The sequence below is a fragment of the Odocoileus virginianus genome, chromosome 4 (genome assembly GCF_023699985.2).
Source record: "Odocoileus virginianus isolate 20LAN1187 ecotype Illinois chromosome 4, Ovbor_1.2, whole genome shotgun sequence".
Classification (NCBI taxonomy): Eukaryota; Metazoa; Chordata; class Mammalia; order Artiodactyla; family Cervidae; genus Odocoileus; species Odocoileus virginianus.
Genome location: NC_069677.1, coordinates 40057799 through 40075428, shown reverse-complemented (window position 1 = coordinate 40075428; position 17630 = coordinate 40057799). Strand labels below are relative to the sequence as shown.

The following is a 17630-nucleotide window of genomic DNA, read 5'->3' as shown; positions in this document are numbered from 1 at the left end:
TAGCAGGTAAATCAAACTTTAGTTTGTTCATATACATTTTCTGTTGTATTTACCCTTGAAGAGTGCAGAATTTTAGTGCAGATGAGGAAAAAAAAAAAAGCAGATGAAAATCCTCTAGATCCTTGGCATGTAATCAAGTGAATAAAGAGCATATCTTTATAATTATTGGACATACACAGATGAGTAAAGAATTGCTGAGATTTACTGTTAGTTGATGTGCTAATTTTCAGTTAAAAAACAAACATGAGGATTTCCCTGGTGGTGGAGTAGGTTAAGACTCTGTGATTCCACTGCAGAGGGCATGGATTTAGCCCCTGGTCAGGGAACTAAGATCCCAGCAAAAACAAACAGAAACCCTTGGGCTGTCAGTAAGTACACTGTGGAGTGATACTCAGAGGAGCCTAACCATGGGCTCTTCAGGTTTTGGCTTGCCCACCTGCAACCATCTGCACTTTCTGTGACCTTGAATAACCAATTTCACCTTTCCTGCTCTTGGATACATACCTGTTGTTATGAACTGAAAATTTGTATCCCCTCAAATTCACATGTCATGGCCCTGACCCACCTCATGACTGTATCTGGAGACAGGGGCCGTGAGGACGCTTGCTGAGGTCATCAGGCTGAGGTCCTGATCAGATAGTGTTGGTGCCCTTATAAGAGGGGAAGGCACACCAAAGTCTTCTCTCTCTGCCCTGCAAGGACAGAGTGACAAGGCAGCCTCTGCAAACCAGATGTGAGCTTTCACCAGAACTGAACTGCCAGTACCTTGGTCTTGGACTTCCCAGTTTCCAGGACCATGAGAAATGTTTGTTGTTTAAGCTGCTAGTTTCTGGTAGTTTGTTACAGCAGCCTGAAATGACTAAGACCACTGTAACATAAGAAAAATGAGGTAGATGATATACATTTTCAATGTCAACATTATATAACTGAAGTTAGGAGTTTGAAACAATAATGCGAGATCATATTTTGCTTCTTCTAGCTGAATACACACACACACACACACACACATATATGTGTATATATATATATATATATACACAAATGGGCTTCCTTGGTGGCTCAGACTGTAAAAGAATACGCCTGCAATGGAGGAGACTTGGGTTCGATCCCTGGGTTGAGAAGACCCCCTGGGGAAGAGAATGGCTACCCATGCCAGTATTCTTGCCTGGAGAATTCCATGGACAGAGGAGCCTGGCGGGCTATAGTCCACGAGGTCGAAAAGATTCAGACACAAGTGAGCACACACACAGAGGGAAGGGGAGGGTTGTTTAAACACATGTAGGCAGTCTTCATTTTGTACAGTAGCGTAGGGCCATAAAAATGACTAATATACGTATACCTATAGGGGGCTTTCCTGATGGTTCAGCAGGTTAAGAATCCATCTGCAATGCAAGAGACACAGGAGACTTGAGTTCAATCCCTGTGTTGGGAAGATCCCTTGCAGAAGGAAATGGCAACCCACTCCAGTATTCTTGCCTACAAAATCCCATGGACAGAGGAGTTTAGTGGGCTACAGTCCAACTAAGCATGCATGCATATATATGAACTGAAAAAAAGTGTTAGTCGCTCAGTCGTGTGTGACTCTTGTGAACCTGTGCACTATAGCCTGCCAGATTTCTGTGTCCTTGGAATTCTCCAGGCAAGAATACTGGCATGGGTAGCCATTCCCTTCTCCAGGGGATCTTCCCTACCCATGAATTGAACCCAGGTCTTCTGCATTGCAGGCAGATTCTTTACCATCTGAGCCCCCAGGGAAACCCCTGGGCAATTAATAAATACTGAGATAGTTTCAGATAAATATAACTGAAATGTTATTCATACTGCTGTATTTTCATCACAATTTTTTGATACTCATTAGACATATGAGCCTTGTTAGCTAGAATTCCCTTAGAGTCCTTGAAACAACTTTCCTCTTGCTGATTAGGTAGTTTGTTTGGACTTACTGCTGGCAAGACTTGGAGTTATGGTCACTTTTCTTTGAATCTTGAATGGATGAAAGAAATCCAATATGCACTTTTTAAAGGAAATTTATACCATGAATTAACATGAAAAACTGTTTGTTGTAATATTAAAAACCTTTCTATCTGATATTAAATACTTAATACTCTTAATGAAACCTATAATATATTATAAAACTTAATCTGACCTAATCAAAGCCTTGTAATAGCAGAATTAACTCTTTTATCATCAAAAATATTTTTAAAAAGCAGCTCCAAACCCATCTTGAAATAGGTAGGAATATAAGTTTTGTGTATTTACTGAAACATATTATCGGTATTTCAGCATTTTTTCTTGTGTCATTTTTTTTTAACTTTGTACAGGGAAAAGGGTGAATTATTGATCTTTGAACTGGAAAGCCCAAGAGTTGGGCCAGATTGAGCTGGTCAGTGTATATATCCAGACCCCCAGCTCTGTGACTCTTTCTGCATGCCAATATCATCTTTATAGAGAGGATGAACCTTTGTGTTGGGAGTTTTAATATAGTGTAGCTCCATGACTGGCTTCTGAAATATGACTCCATGTCACTTCATAAAGTTTTAATAAGACAGTACTTGTGTTGGATGGAAAACTCTTGGCTGCTATCTTTATGACAGTGCGAGAGTCAAGTGTTCTGGATGCCAAGGGAGGGCCCTTTCCAGTAGCTGGCTGGTTCCGACAGAAATCAGACGATGATCCCTGACAGGTTTACTGAGGAGATGCTTTGCACCTTCATCATGCAGGTACCAGTGACTTGAACTTTCAAATATTCACCGGCATGACTTCAGAAATGGTTGATGTAAGACAGTTTACCTTCTTTTCTTCTATTATACCTTTTCCCAACGTAACACCAATAACTACTTTACCTTCCTGTCATTGATATACTAGTGTTATTTCTCATATGTATACCACCTAATGAGTCAACTCAAACACCTGTTTTATCTCATTTTTTGGAAGAAAAGGGAACAATAGTCAACATCTCACTTAATTACAATACACGATAGGTGGGCTTTAGCTGAATTCCATGAGGAGCATGACTAGGTCGGTTTTGTTGAATGACTGATGAGTAAATTCACACATTTCTCATATTCTTCGACTCCCCCTTATGATCTCCAACAATTTCTCCTGCCAGTCCTCTGAAAGCCCACCAACACATTTTTTTTTCCTTTTCCTAATATTTACCAGTTTGACTGGAGGAACCAGCTTGACCAGAGATACCCATTCCATTCTCCTTAATCCATTTGATTCTGTTTGTAATAATACCTTTGTTTATATTTAAAGTATAGATTATAAAACACAATCACATACTTCTCACCGAATCCTCATAACCACCTTCAAGATTAGTTTATGTGGTCAGCCTATGCCCTCCCTTGGCACCTGCCTTATCTTTGCAGGATTCAGTAATTGGCTGTTTAATATCTATCTGTGTGCCTTGCACAGTCCTTAGCAGTCTCTGTTCCATCAATACTTGCCAAAGGAAGGGATGATTTGAATGAATGAAAGTTTCTGTCCCTATTTTATCGTTGAGAAAACCAAGAATCCTAACAGCTGAGTAACTTGCCTAAATTCAGAGTTCACAATGGGCTGAGTCAGGGCTCAAACTCTTCTGGACTTCAAGCCCTTCGCTTTCCCAACCCAGCTGCTAGACCGTGGAGAAAATGCCAAGACAAATTTTTCAAACAAATAGAATCAATAGAAGCCAAATAGGAAGTATGATTGCGTATTAGTCTCCTAGGGCTGAGGAAACAAAGGACCGCAAACTGGGTGGCTTGAAACAATATAAATTTATTTTTTCACAGAGCTCGAGGCCATAAGTCCAAATCAATGTGTCAGCAGGTTTGGGTTTTTCTTGGGGGCCCGGGGAGGATCTGTTCTTGGGCTCTCCCCTCGCTTCTAGTGGTCCCTTGGTTTGCAGTTCTGTCCCTCCTGTCGCTGCCTCTGTCTTTACGTGGCTTTACCTGCATCTGGTATCCTTTGTTCTTCTTATAAGGATTGGGTTTTGAGCCACCTGTAATCCAGTATGAACTCATCTTAACTTATATCTTAAGTTAAGAGATAGTCTCATCTGCAGAGACCCCATTTCCAATTTAGCTCACATATCCAGGTACCAGACTTCACTAGTGTCTCAGATGGTAAAGAATCCACCTGCAATGCAGGAGACCCGAGTTAGATCCCTGGATCATGAAGATCCCTTGGAGACTGGAATGGCAACCGATTCCAGTATTCTTGCCTGGAGAATCCCATGGACAGAGGAGCCTGGCACCCTACAGTCCATAGAGTTGCAAAGAGTAGGACACGACTGAGCGACTAAACTAGCTTGCACCTAGGTACGAGGGCTTAGGACAGCCTGTCTTATGCAAGAACACGATTCAAACCACAACTGATGATTTTTTTAAAAAGGGACTAGTTTGTGAATAATTTAAATAGGGTTGAATTCTTTCCACAAGTAAACTTACCATAAGACTAAGGTTATAACTTTATTAAATCCCTTGGTACAACATTTCCTCAGGTGTGTTTTCTAACACTAGTCTGCAGAATATTAGAAAGTACTGCTTAGGGGAAAAGGGGGCTTTTATTATTAAATAGTTTTAAGAAACTGTAGGTCAAATAAAGTTAAATCGCCTTACCAGCTATTTGCAGGACTCCTCGGAAACTTTAATATGCCAGAGTGTATCATAAAGACGTGGTATATGCTTCCTAAACTCATATAATGACAGACCATTTTTTAACTTGAGTGCTGTTCTAGGGAACACCCTTTCTGAGACCTTGATTTCATAGATAACATTATGTTGTAACTATCTGTTTACAAATTTTCCTCAGTAGGTTATAAGCTTCTGAAAGGCAGTATCCATATTTCACTAATCTTTGAATCCTCAGAACATGCTTAGCGTCTGACAGCTATAGGGCCATGTGTTTGTACAGGATACAAATAAATGATGCTTCTCAGACTGATATGACCCAACCACACCAGATGTGTAGAGTGGGTGTTTTATCAGTTAGGATTTCTTTCAGCCATGTCACAAGTCCTGGCCATTCTTCCCTGACAATTAAAGGGGTTACTTTTTTTCTCAGATAATAGGAAATTTGGGAGGAGGCAGTTCAGAATTGATGCACAACTCTGCTCAAAAGAAATCATCAAGGACACAGATCTGCCTTGTTTCAATCTTCAGCAACAGGAGGTCTTTTTCTCAAGGTTACAGAATGGATCCTTCATAGCCAGCCTCCACTTCTGGGCTTCAGGCAGGAAGAGAAAGTCCATTCTCTCTCACTCTTTATCTCTCTCTCTCTCTCTTTCCTTCCTTCCTTCCTTCCTTTTGTATCATTCTTGTTCCTTCTCCCTCCTTCCCTCCCACACCCCTTTCTTTCCCTTTTTTTTTCCCTTTTAACATTTAAGAAAACAGTAGCTTTCCCAGAAACCACACCAAGAATTTCAGCCTATATTTTATTGTCCAGAAGCCTGCCACACAGTCTCCCCCTAGATGCAAGGGAGTCTAAGTAGGTACTGATAGGCTCATCATCAAGCCCCACCCGGCTCCCCAAAGTGGGGTCCCTTTGGCAAAGAATGAGAAAAAGACTTTTCAGCAGCAGGCTCTCGAATTCCATGCCATATAGGTTTGTTTGTCACTGTTGTTATTGTTAACAGTACTGGAGTTGTGACTAGTGCTGACCTATTTATAGAAAAAAAAACATTTTCAAAAAATTTAAATATTTTTGTATTTTAAATTCCATGAAGAAGAAATGTGTTTCAGTAATCACTGAAACTGCTAGGTTATGTAACCTCCTAGTAATAAACTATCTTGATGGGGGAGAAAAATGTGTTGGAGAGTGTCCCAGGAATTCTGGACCCAGAATAGTAGGCTAATTGAGTGCTTATGCAATCACTGGATAAATTCACAATACCACTGAACAAGAAATTAAATATATAACCTCAAAATATTTCATTGATTCATTGCATTGGGAAACCAGTGTTAACTTACTTCATCTTATTGATCCAGCATGATAAATAGAGCATTTTAATGGGGACTTGGATTCCATAAAGATTTAGTTTCCAACATCTGTAGAAATTTTAGATCAGCCAGCAAAACAACTACCAATCTTTTTTAGATTTTTAAAATTTCTAATTGGGAGATAATTGCTTTACTGTGTTGTGTTGGTTTCTGCAGTACATCAGCATGAATCAGCTGTAAGGATATATGTATTCCCTCCCTGGAGCCTCCCTCCCAATCTTGAGCCATGGTGGTATGAAGTTTGCTTTACAAAATTGGTGTCCTTTCCCTCTTAGATACAGCCATACTCAATTAAAATCATGCAATGTTAGCTAAGTAACAGGGCAGCAACCAAGACTGAAATTGTGGAGGAGAATTCCGAAGCGTGTCTGAATAATAGGAGGCAGGAACTCAGAAATAGAAACTGCTTTCTGCTGTGATCACACCAGTGCAGCTGTTAGATTCTCCAATTGATTTGGGGAGTGTAGGAGACACAAATTAAAAATAAATAACTGTAGCAGCATTGCCGTGACTTTTTCTGTCACATTTAATTAATTGGAAGTTTGGGACAACTTAGGACTTTGCTATAGCTGCATTATTTGTATTTCTATTCTTGGGCTTCCTGTTCCTATTTAGAAAGTAGCTCTCCTTTAGGTTTTTACAATTTTAATATCAACACAATTAATCGAGGAACCACTCATGATTAAACAAGTTGCTCTAGTACCTCTGACTTCTACAACATGAATCAAGTGGAACTGACCTAACTCTCCCTCAGATGACAGCTCATAAAACCCTATTTTTAGGGAGAGAATGCAGAAGTTTTTAGACCACATCTCCCAAAGATTATGGGATTGCAAAGAATATTACCTGCCCCTCCCCCAACTCATTAAGACCAGATCTAGAGACTTAGTCAAACCTCAGCCCCAAACTCTGTGGCCAAATTTTCTGATAGGCACGTGGTACATTTTCACTGCATTTCACTTCCTTCAGGTTCTAAATGAAGCCTTATGTATCAGGCAGAGGACATGCTGGACCTTAGGCTCCTAGATGGCTTCTCCAGGTCCTTTCTTCATTTCTTTTTGTCTGAGGGCCTTTGCATAGGCTGTTCTTTTTATTCCATCTTGTTCTTTTTTTTTTTAATTGGAATATATAATTGCTTTACAATGTTGTGTTGCTTTCTGCTTACAACAGGGTGAATCAACTACAAGTATACGTATGTCCTCTCCCTCTTCAAACCCACCCCCCCACGCTGCCTCTGCCATCCCACCCTAAGTCATCATAGAGCACTGAATTTAGCTCCCTGGGCTATATAGCAGCTTCCCACTAGCTATCTATTTTACACATGGTAGTGTATGTTTGCCTAGAATATTCTTCTCTTTTCTCAGAGTTCCTTTTGTCCTACATTCCTCTCAGGTCTTCTTCTAAATTTCATTGGCATACTAAGTGAGTTTTCCTCAGTTATGAGCTCCTGAATACATTTCTACCTTACATATCACATGTAGCATTATTAATAATTATATTATCACATATTATTAATTGTGCTATGTTATTAATAATAATTATTAAAAATTTACCTGGCTACCACCTTATTTTATTTCTTGTGAAGTGAAGAAGAACTAAGAGTGAAGAAGAACTAAAGAGCCTCTTGATGAAAGTGAAAGAGAAGAGTGAAAAAGTTGGCTTAAAGCACACATTCATAAAACTAAGATCATGGCATCCAGTCCCATCACTTCATGGCAAATACATGGGGAAACAGTGGAAACAGTGTCAGACTTTATTTTTTTGGGCTCCAAAATCACTGCAAATGGTGACTGCAGCCATGGAATTAGAAGACACTTATTCCTTGGAAGAAAAGTTATGACCGAACCTAGACAGCATATTAAAAAGCAGACACATTACTTTGCCAACAAAAGTCCATCTAGTCAAGGTTATGGTTTTTTCAGTAGCCGTGTATGGATGTGAGAGTTGGACTATAAAGAAAGCTGAGTGCTGAAGAATTGATGCTCTTGAACTGTGGTGTTGGAGAAGACTTGAGAGTCCCTTGGACTACAAGGAGATCCAACCAGTCCATCCAAAAGGAATTCAGTCCTGAATATTCTTTGGAAAGACTGATGTTGAAGCTGAACTCCAATTCTTTGGCCATCTGATGCGAAGAACTGACTCATTTGAAAAGACCCTGATGCTGGGAAAGATTGAAGGCCGGAGGAGAAGGGGACGACAGAGGATGAGATGGTTGGATGGCATCACCAACTCAATGGACATGAGTTTGGGTAAATTCTGGGAGTTGGTGATGGACAGAGAGGGCTGGCGTACTGCAGTCCATGGGGTCGCAAAGAGTTGGATATGTCTGAGCAACTGAACTGAACTGTTTTATTCCCTGAGTGCAATGTAATAGAAGCAGCTCTGAGAGATATAGGAGAGAAATAGAGAACTATGGATCTGACCCAGCATTGGTTTCCCATTTTTATTACTATTTTAACCCTTATAGCAATGTACTATACTAACCTCTGTACATGATTTTTTTTCCCTATTGGATTGTTTGTGCCCCAGTCCAGAATGCTTGTTCTCCTAAGCAAACATTTACTGGCATTGGCTATTCCCATACCACAGGAGCTGACAATCTAGAGTCTAGTCAGCTACTCATGGAAAGTAATTAATTTTTCAAGCCGTCATAAGCCAAATACCAAACAAATCAGCAGACACTATAGACCTGTATTGTCCATTCTGGTGGCTTCTAGCCACAAATGAGATGGATGGAGGAGCAATTTATTTTGATAATCATTTTAGTTCCTGGAAAGGGTACCACATTAGAATAATGACATAGCATAAAGTTTGTAAATAGAAATTTAAATGCTGCATAGTTTATAAAGCATGTCATAATGAAATTCTGCATATTGGCTAAAGCAATGCCTCAAAAATACTAAAGATACAGATGCAGAATTAAAACTAGTGGGCTAAAATTTTATAACAGGATGTGGAAGAAAAGTAAGACATGGTATTAGTGAAAGGTTACTATTTTTAGGACTTGCTTGGGGCATAGTCACGTCTCAACAATACTTAGAAGTTTGTAAAATATTATTAACTTCTAAATCTTGTACTATGTAAATTAATTGCTTGTTCAAAAATAAAACTAAGACTAGGGAAGAAAAGAAAAATGGTAATATTAATATGTTTTATTTTTAACTTTTGATTTACTAATACATCTTTTTAAGTTGTTATGTAAACATTATATATTCTTAGAAGATGATTTTTGAGATTATAAACATACTTTTTAAAATATATATTGTGAAGATTGGCTTTAGGAAGCAATGATAGAAATGAGTAGCATATATGATGATGGAGATTACTACACATTTGTGGTAATTGTGAAGATTTTGCTGAGAGAACAGTTATAGACTCACTTCTCAGGTGACTGGTTTCTTGAAGTCCTTCCATGATTATGCGGCAATTCTGATTTTTGTCATCATTGCTCCATAATTAAGACATTGTGGTTTTTCAAGAGGTTTTCCCTGATACATCCGATGTGCAGAATGTTTTTATTATTCTTTACCCTCAAAACAACTTCCGACCCAAGTATTTTTCATTATTGTGCTCACTTCGGCAGCACATATACTAAAATTGGAATGATACAGAGATTAGCATGGCCCCTGCACAAGGATGACACGCAAATTCGTGAAGCATTCCATATTTTTGCTGTGAAACACCCAACTCCAACCCTCATAACCCCCAGTGGTCCACCATGGGGATGGCAGCAATAAAATATTTTGCCACACACAAAAGAAGTATTTTTCATTATAAAAGAATTTAACATTTTAGAAATCTCTCCATGACTGAAATGTCTGTTTTTTTAATGAACTATGCCTGTTTTTTTTAATGAACATAATGGATGTGCAGGTTCCAGTCAATATTTCACTTTAAAGTTTAGTGGATTTTTAATGCATTCAATGAATGCTACTGATTGCATTAATGCAGTCCATTTACAAAATAGCTGCATTTTATAGTCAATATATCAATATTAGTTACCAGACAAGTCCTCCAAGTCCTCCAAATGAGAAAGTTGAGATTTCTTTTGTAATATTGCAAGAACACATTTCACTCAAGAATCATAACTTCAAATAATTTTTAAAACATACCTTTTTTTTGTTTCCAGTTTGTACAGAAAAATTGGTTGATTTCTTACAAATTGTAAGTTGAATGGGAAGTTTCCTTTACTAAGGCTGAGAATTGATTTATGGGAAAGTGTTAATCTCTTATATTTGCATTTGTGTATTTGAAACTTGGCTCTTCACTTATTTGGCTCTTCATGTGACAAGGGATTTTATTAAGGAATATATTTGTCATGCCAAATCCCCCTTTTGTAATGACAACATGCATGGGGCAAGAAATCATATGCAAATTGCTTTTGTATCACTCTGGACTGTGCAGGTTTGTGACCACTAAAATAATTATCTCTTAATAATATTTTTTAAATGAAAACTCAAAAGAGTGGATACATCTTCCAAAATATTATGTGTTGCAGTAAATTATGGTTTATTGGCCATTCTATCAATCTGGCATTTCTCTGAATAAAGACATTTGTGTTTTGGCAATAGCAGGTTAAGTTGCACTAATTTGTGTTTATTATTGTGACCCTGAAAATGTGTAAGATTTTTAAATACCGTCTGACTTATCAAAGAAAGATTAAATTATATTTCCAAGTCACTCCAGTTTCCAGAAAATTGTAATTCTTTGAATATATTTATTCTCTATATAATAGGCAATAATCCTCTATTTATTAGAATACAGTATTATTAAAAGAAACCCTTGAATTAGCAGTCATTTTCGATATCAAGTACTTCTTTACAGCATGTTGCATTTCTTGACATACTAATTATTATAAAATATGACTAACTTATTTTCCTTTTATCCATATATTCTGTGGAGAACAAAGTTAAAGTGAAAAGATTTGAATAGTTTTCTATTTAGAAGAACCCCAAATGATGAGGTGTTGTCAAGTTATTACACCCCCTTAACAGTATCATTATTAGTGCCTTTCTTCTAACCCAGGAGCTTATAACTGTATAAGAGATCATTGGACTTTTCTAAGTATGAGAAATAGACTCTGAAAACCTTAACTAAGGCTAAATTTTTTTTTCAGTGTAGTTAAAACCAAAAGGAACATGTTAGTTTCAGCATTCAAAGTGGGTAATATAATCAGCAAATGGATATAAATCAGGATATTTAAAGGACCTTGTCCCATAGTAAGATAGAAATTAAACTACTTGGCCAGGTTCTCTATTCTGTTGCACTTAAAAATCAGTAAATAGGCAGAACTTTAGGTTAACACTAAATTCTTGAGAGTTTTAAATCAACCATCCTTCAGTTTCAAGACCCTGAATTCATCTTCCCGGCTGGGCTGGCCTCCTTCACTTAACAAGGACTCAGAGGCCTAGTGGAATTTACACTAATCAAACAGTGCTGGCAACCAAACAGCTCAGTTTCAATACAAGGAGAAGCCAGGAGCAGAACCCAAGTTACTGGTGAGTCTCGTACTTTGCACCACTCAGCAGGGCAGACAGTCTTCTCCAGTTACACCTTGAAGCAAAAGAGAGGACGGTGCTTACCCTCTTGCACCTGTCTGTAATCCAGGGGAAATGTAAACTGGCTGATAGGACTGGAAACAAGCCTAAATAACTTGTTTGGGACCCAGAATTTACTCTTTCAGTAAAACTACTAAAGGATCTTTGCTTTACTAAAGGATTCTTTGTATCTTTGCCACAATTTCAGCTATTTTACGTATTAATTCCTACTTCATGTTGTCCTGGCTTGTAATTTATTGTTGTTGTTGTTCAGTTGCTAGATCGTGTCTAACTCTTTTGCATGCAACTCCACGGACTGTAGCCCACCAGGCTCCTCTGTCCATGGGATTTCCCAGGCAAGAATACTGGAGTGGGTTGCCACTTCCTTCTCCATGGGATTCTCCTGGACCAGGGATTGAACCCGTGTCTCCTACTTAGCCAGGTGGATTCTTTAGCACTGAGCCATCAGGGAAGCCCTGTGATTTACTGTAAGACCTTAAACTGGATTTAAATTTAAGAAGCTCAGATCTGAAGATTATTTCAAAGTTTGTTTCAGGAGATAAGACTGGCTAGAGTTGCAGAGGGTCCACTAGCAGTAGATTCACATTCCAGCTCTGCCAAATGTAGGTCTGGCAGGGTTAACCCTCTTAACCCAAGTTCCTCATCTCTAAAATGAGGCTCATAACACCTTCCACGGAGAATGTTACTGGATGTTTAAAACTCAGATATACCTGAAGCCCTTGGCACATAGGAAGGACTCAGTAATTGTTCTGAACCTCTTTCTTGCTTTTCTCATTTCCCTTTTAAGATGACACAAGGCTACTAGTAATGTCAGATTTTCTGCTTTTCTGTAGCTCTTTACTTTTCTCCCTCTGATTCTTCTTTTCCTCCTTCTCTAAGACTGAGCCCTATGCTTTTTATTAAATTATATTTTAGCATTAGGAAATGAGCTTTGCATCTTATTATTAACAGAAAAAATATCTGTGTGTGTGTAAGCATGTGTGCTGATATTTATGCTGTACAGTGTCAGTTCATATATTCTGGCCAGAATTTCTTTATATCATGGATCTTAATCCCTGCATTTTATCTTTTCTGAAATGGTAAAATGTTTCAGTGGGGCAGTAATGGAGTAAAAGGGCAGGGAATGATACTGGAAAATGACAAGTTAAATTTTCTTTTCTCTTCTGGTCCTGTCTTGGTGTGTTGATATATTTACTTTCTCAATGGAAGGAAAGGAGAATATTTTCCCTTAACCATTTTCAAGATAAAATCAAGGCTCCTGAGCCTGTAAACTGATCACTGCTGAAACAAGCAAACTGACAAGGAGTGAAACTGTAGAGTTCACATATGTTGTGTTTAGTATGTGGGAAACACCATGATATGGATGGCATGAATTATCTCATTAATTTCGCAAAAACTCTCTCATTATCTCTCTGTTACAGATGAGGAAGTTGAAGTGTAAATGGGTTAAGATAACTCCTCTCATGGAAGTGTCTGGGCCAGGAGCTGAACCCAGACCATCTGGTGCTGAGAAGAACCTAATCTGCTTTCTAATGTACGATGTGGACTCAGCACTGAGGGCTACAATCAGTGTCCATGTCTTTAAATTGTGCTACTCACCAGATCTGCCAACATGACCTGGGAGCTTATGAAAAATACAGAATCTCAACCTCACCCCAGACCCACCAAATTTTAATTTGCATTTTAAGAAGATCCCCAGGTAAGTAGCATACATATTGAAGTTTTGGCTATGCAAGACTAATGCATTCTTTCTAGGATCATGTAAATATTTTTTGTGTGATGCAAGAAGAAAAAAATCAGGATTTTAGATCTCAAAGGGATTAAGATTTAGAGACAATGCAGTTCAACCTCTGCGTTTCATAAACATTGAAAATGTTACATGGTGGTTAAATATGTGTTTAAAAATAAATAAATGTTTAAGAATTCAATAAAAATTTATTGAGGGTCTATCACCTGCTAGACTATATGCCAAGTGGGATGGGGAATACAAAGACACATAAATTACATACCCCGGGAGACCAGTGGAAGGGACAAAGAGCATGAAATTTATAGGTGCTATGATATAGAGTATGTATAATGAAGCACTGAGGAACAAAGAGGTTGAGATAGGGATCAAGATAGACATTTTTTTAAAGCTCGGACATTCAATATATTTAATTTTATAAATTTAATTAGTTTTTGGCTGCACTGGGTCTTTGCTGCAGTGTGTGGGCTTTCTCTAGTTGTAGTGCATGGGTTTTCATTGCAGTGGCTTCTCTTGTTGCACAACACAGGCTCTAGAGCATGGGCTTAGCAGCTGTGGTACCTGGGTTTAGTTGCCCCATGGCATGTGGGATCTTCCCAAACCAGGGATGAAATCCATGTCCCCTGCATTGGCAGGGGGATTCTTAACCACTGGACCACCAAGGAAGTCCAAGAAAGACATTATTGCAGATGTAGTGTTGGAGCTGAGTCTTGAAAGATCAATGGGTATTCACCAAAGGCACTGGAATTTGAGCCTTTTAATTTGCACCTGGGCCAATGAACATCATAGTCAGAGAAGGGAGATATTCAGAGGAGTGGATGTCAAACTTGGATTCATATAGAATCAGCTGGCGAACTTCCAGAATGCCTATTCTTGGGTCTACCTCCAAAGTTACTGATTTAGTTAGTCTGGGATAAGATCTGGACATTTGTTTGTTTATGCTCTGCATGTGAATTTCCACACAGGACAATTATGGTTCTTTTGTGCCTGGTTTCCATCTTTATTTACTATCTGGATCTTCTGACCATTCATCTGGTTCCTGACCCAGCTTTCTGCCCTGCGCTTGAGACCCACTCTTGTCATGAATTATAAGTTGTTACCTCTTGGGTCCTGAACTAAGTATGACAGTAAATGCCATACTTGTGTAACCCTCGTGAACATGGAGTGCTCCTTCTGTAAATCCCTACATGTTGAGGCTAAAGCCAGCTCACACTCAGAGAAGTTAGCATTAGAGCTGCCCAAGGACAGCCCCACCTGATCTCTAGCCAGTCTGTAGCCCTATGCACAGTATAGAACCTCATAATTCTCTCCCCTGAAGCAAACAAATCTTCAAAAGTTTTTCTTTTACAGTTTTTAAAATTAAGGTGGCATTGGTTTAAATGTTATATAACTTTCAAATGTACAGTATGATAATTAGACTTCTGTATACACCACAGTGTGCTCACCACCAAAAGTTTAGTTTCTATCACAATATAGTTTATTCTCTTTACCCTTTTCACTCTACCTCATCATACCCCGGAGAAGGCAATGGCACCCCACTCCAGTACTCTTGCCTGGAAAATCCAATGGACAGAGGAGCCTGGTGGGCTGCAGTCCATGCGGTCTCGAAGCATCGGACACTACTGAGCGACTTCACTTTCACTTTTCCCTTTCACGCGCTGGAGAAGGAAATGGCAACCCACTCCAGTGTTCTTGCCTGGAGAATCCCAGGGACGGGGGAGCCTGGTGGGCTGCCGTCTATGGGGTCGCACAGAGTTCGACACGACTGAAGCGACTTAGCAGCAGCAGCAGCATCATACCCCTCCCTCTCTGGTAACCACTATATTTTCTCTGTGTCTATGTACTTATTTTTATTTGTTCATTTATTTATTTTTATATTCCACATATAAATGAATGATACTGTGTTTGTCTTTCTCCGTCTGACTTTATCACAATACCCTCAAGGTTCATCTACATTTCTAGAAAAGGCAGGATTTTATCTTTTTTATGGCTAAGTAGCAAGGAGATCAAACAAGTCAATCCTAAAGGAAATCAGTCCTGAATATTCATTGGAAGGACTGATGCTGACGCTTCAGCTTTGGCCACCTGATGTGAATAAGTGGCTCACTGGAAAAGACCCTGATGCTGAGAAAGATTGAAGGCAGGAGGAGAAAGGAACGGCAGAGGATGAGATGGTTGGATGGCATCGGCAACTCGATGGACATGAGTTTGAGCAAGCTACAGGAGTTGGTGATGGACAGGGAAGCTTGGCATGCTGCAGTCTATACGGTCGCAATGAGTCAGAAATGACTGGGCAACTGAACTGAGCATTCCATTTATGTGTGTGTGTGTGTGTGTGTACATCTATCTATCTATAACATCTTCTTTATCCATTCAACTGATCGACACTTAGGTTGTTTCCATATTTTGTTTATTGTAAACAATGCTGCGATGAACATGGGAATGCATATATCTTTTCAAGTTAGTGTTTTCTTATTATTTGAATGCATCCCCAAAGGTGGACTACCTGGGTCATATGGTAATTGTAGTCTTAATTTTTTGAGAAATCTCCATAGTGTTTTCCATAGTGGCTTCACCAATTTACATTCCCACCAACAGTGTATTCAGGCATGCTTCTTTCCAGATCTTTGCTGACATTTGTTATTTCTTGATTTTTTTCATAATAGCCATTCTGGTAGGTGTGAAGATTTTGATTTTTATTTCCCTAATAATTAGTGATGAACATCTTTTCATGTGCCTGTTGTCTTGTTTGGAAAAATGGCTAATCAGATCCTCTGTACATTTTTTATTGTTTGCTACTGAGTTGAGTTCTTTGTATATTTTGGATATCGACACCTTATTTGATATGTGATTTGCAAAAATCTTCCATTTGGTAGGTTGTCTTTTGTTTTGTTGATGTCTTCCTTTGCTGTGCAGAAGCTTTTTATTTTAATGTAGTTCCTTTTGTTTATTTTTTATTTTATTTCCCTTGCCTGAGGAGACATATCCAGGAAGATATTGCTAAAACCAGTGTGAGCATATGCTATGTTTTACTCTAGGAATTTTGTGGTTTCATGTTTTACTTTGAAGTTTTTAATCCATGTTGAGTTAATTTTTGTGTATTACATGATTGGGGTCTTGTTTTGTTCTTTTGCATGTGGATGTCTAGTTTTTCTAACACTATTTATTGAAGAGACTGTCCTTTTGCTCCATGAAATATTCTCTATAAATCTATTAAGTTCATCTGGTATACTGAGAATATATCTCATTTAAAGCCACTGTTTCCTTGTTGACTTTCTGTCTGGATGATCTATCCATTGGTAGAAATGGGGTGTTAAATTCCTCTTGATTATTGTGTTGCTCTCAATTTCTCCCGTTAGGTCTATTAATAATTGCTTTATATATTTTGGTGCTCTCGTGTTTGTCTGTAGAGCTGAGATGAGTCTCCTAGAGGCAGCATATTGGTAAATTCAATCAATTTATATTTAGAGTGATTGTCGGTAAATAAAAACTTAGTTCTGTCATTTTGGCCTTTGTTTTCTGGTTGCTCTATAGCTCCATTTTTTCTTGTTCCTTGTGTTTCCATATGCTTTTTTTAGTTTGCTGGTTTTCTCTGATATTTTTCTCAGTTTCCTCTTTTCATGTTTGCATCTCTGCTCTAGATTCATGTTTTATGGTTACCATGAGTTTTGTACAAAACGTCTCACAGATAAAATAGTCCTTTTCCTGAAGATAGCATCACGTCTTCATTTGGTAACTGAGTTCTGTTTTTCTAACTCTTCCCCACTTAAGTTTCTGTTGTCTCAAGTTATCCTTTTTTTTATTATTGTGAGTTCGTTACCAAATTAAAGTAGTTATTTTTACTGCCTCTCTTCCTTTATCTTTTATACTGTAATTATGTGCTTAACAATTTATTCTGATACAGAGTTGCAGTTTCCTTATGTCTAGTTAACACCTTACTCATAGTTTTGTGTACTTTTACCTTTTCATTTCAGGTACAAGAGCTCCTTTCAACATTTCTTGTAAAGCAGGTTTAATGTTGAAATTACCTAGTTTTTGTTTGAGAGCCTTTATTTCTCCTTCGTATCTGAAGATTAACTGCTGGATAAAGTATTCTTAGCTGACAGTTTTTATCTTTCAATATTTAGATATGTCATTCCACTCTCTCCTGGCAGGTAGAGTCTCTGCTGAGAAATCTGCTAATGGCTTTAATGGGATTGCTTTATAGGTTCCTTCTCTTTTCCACACCTCCTGCCCCATAGCCGAAAGGTCTGTATTGATGACTTTTAATAGCATTAATAGAGTATATCTTGGAGGAGGTTTTGTTTTGCATTCAGAAAATTAGATAATCTCTTAGCTTCATGG

General features: G+C 38.4%; 1 long non-coding RNA gene and 1 other non-coding gene across 2 annotated transcripts in view; both read left to right on the top strand.

Moving 5' to 3' along the window:
* The first annotated feature begins 9551 nt into the window (after positions 1-9551).
* LOC139034878 (U6 spliceosomal RNA) lies at positions 9552-9655 on the top strand. Its single transcript, XR_011487457.1, has one exon. It is a non-coding gene; the product is annotated as a U6 spliceosomal RNA (small nuclear RNA).
* A 3315-nt stretch (positions 9656-12970) lies between these two features.
* LOC139034662 (uncharacterized) overlaps positions 12971-17630 on the top strand; it is an 86497-nt gene continuing 81837 nt past the window's right edge. The window contains exon 1 of the long non-coding RNA XR_011487155.1: positions 12971-13241. This is a non-coding gene — a long non-coding RNA (uncharacterized lncRNA). The remainder of the gene's footprint in view (positions 13242-17630) is intronic.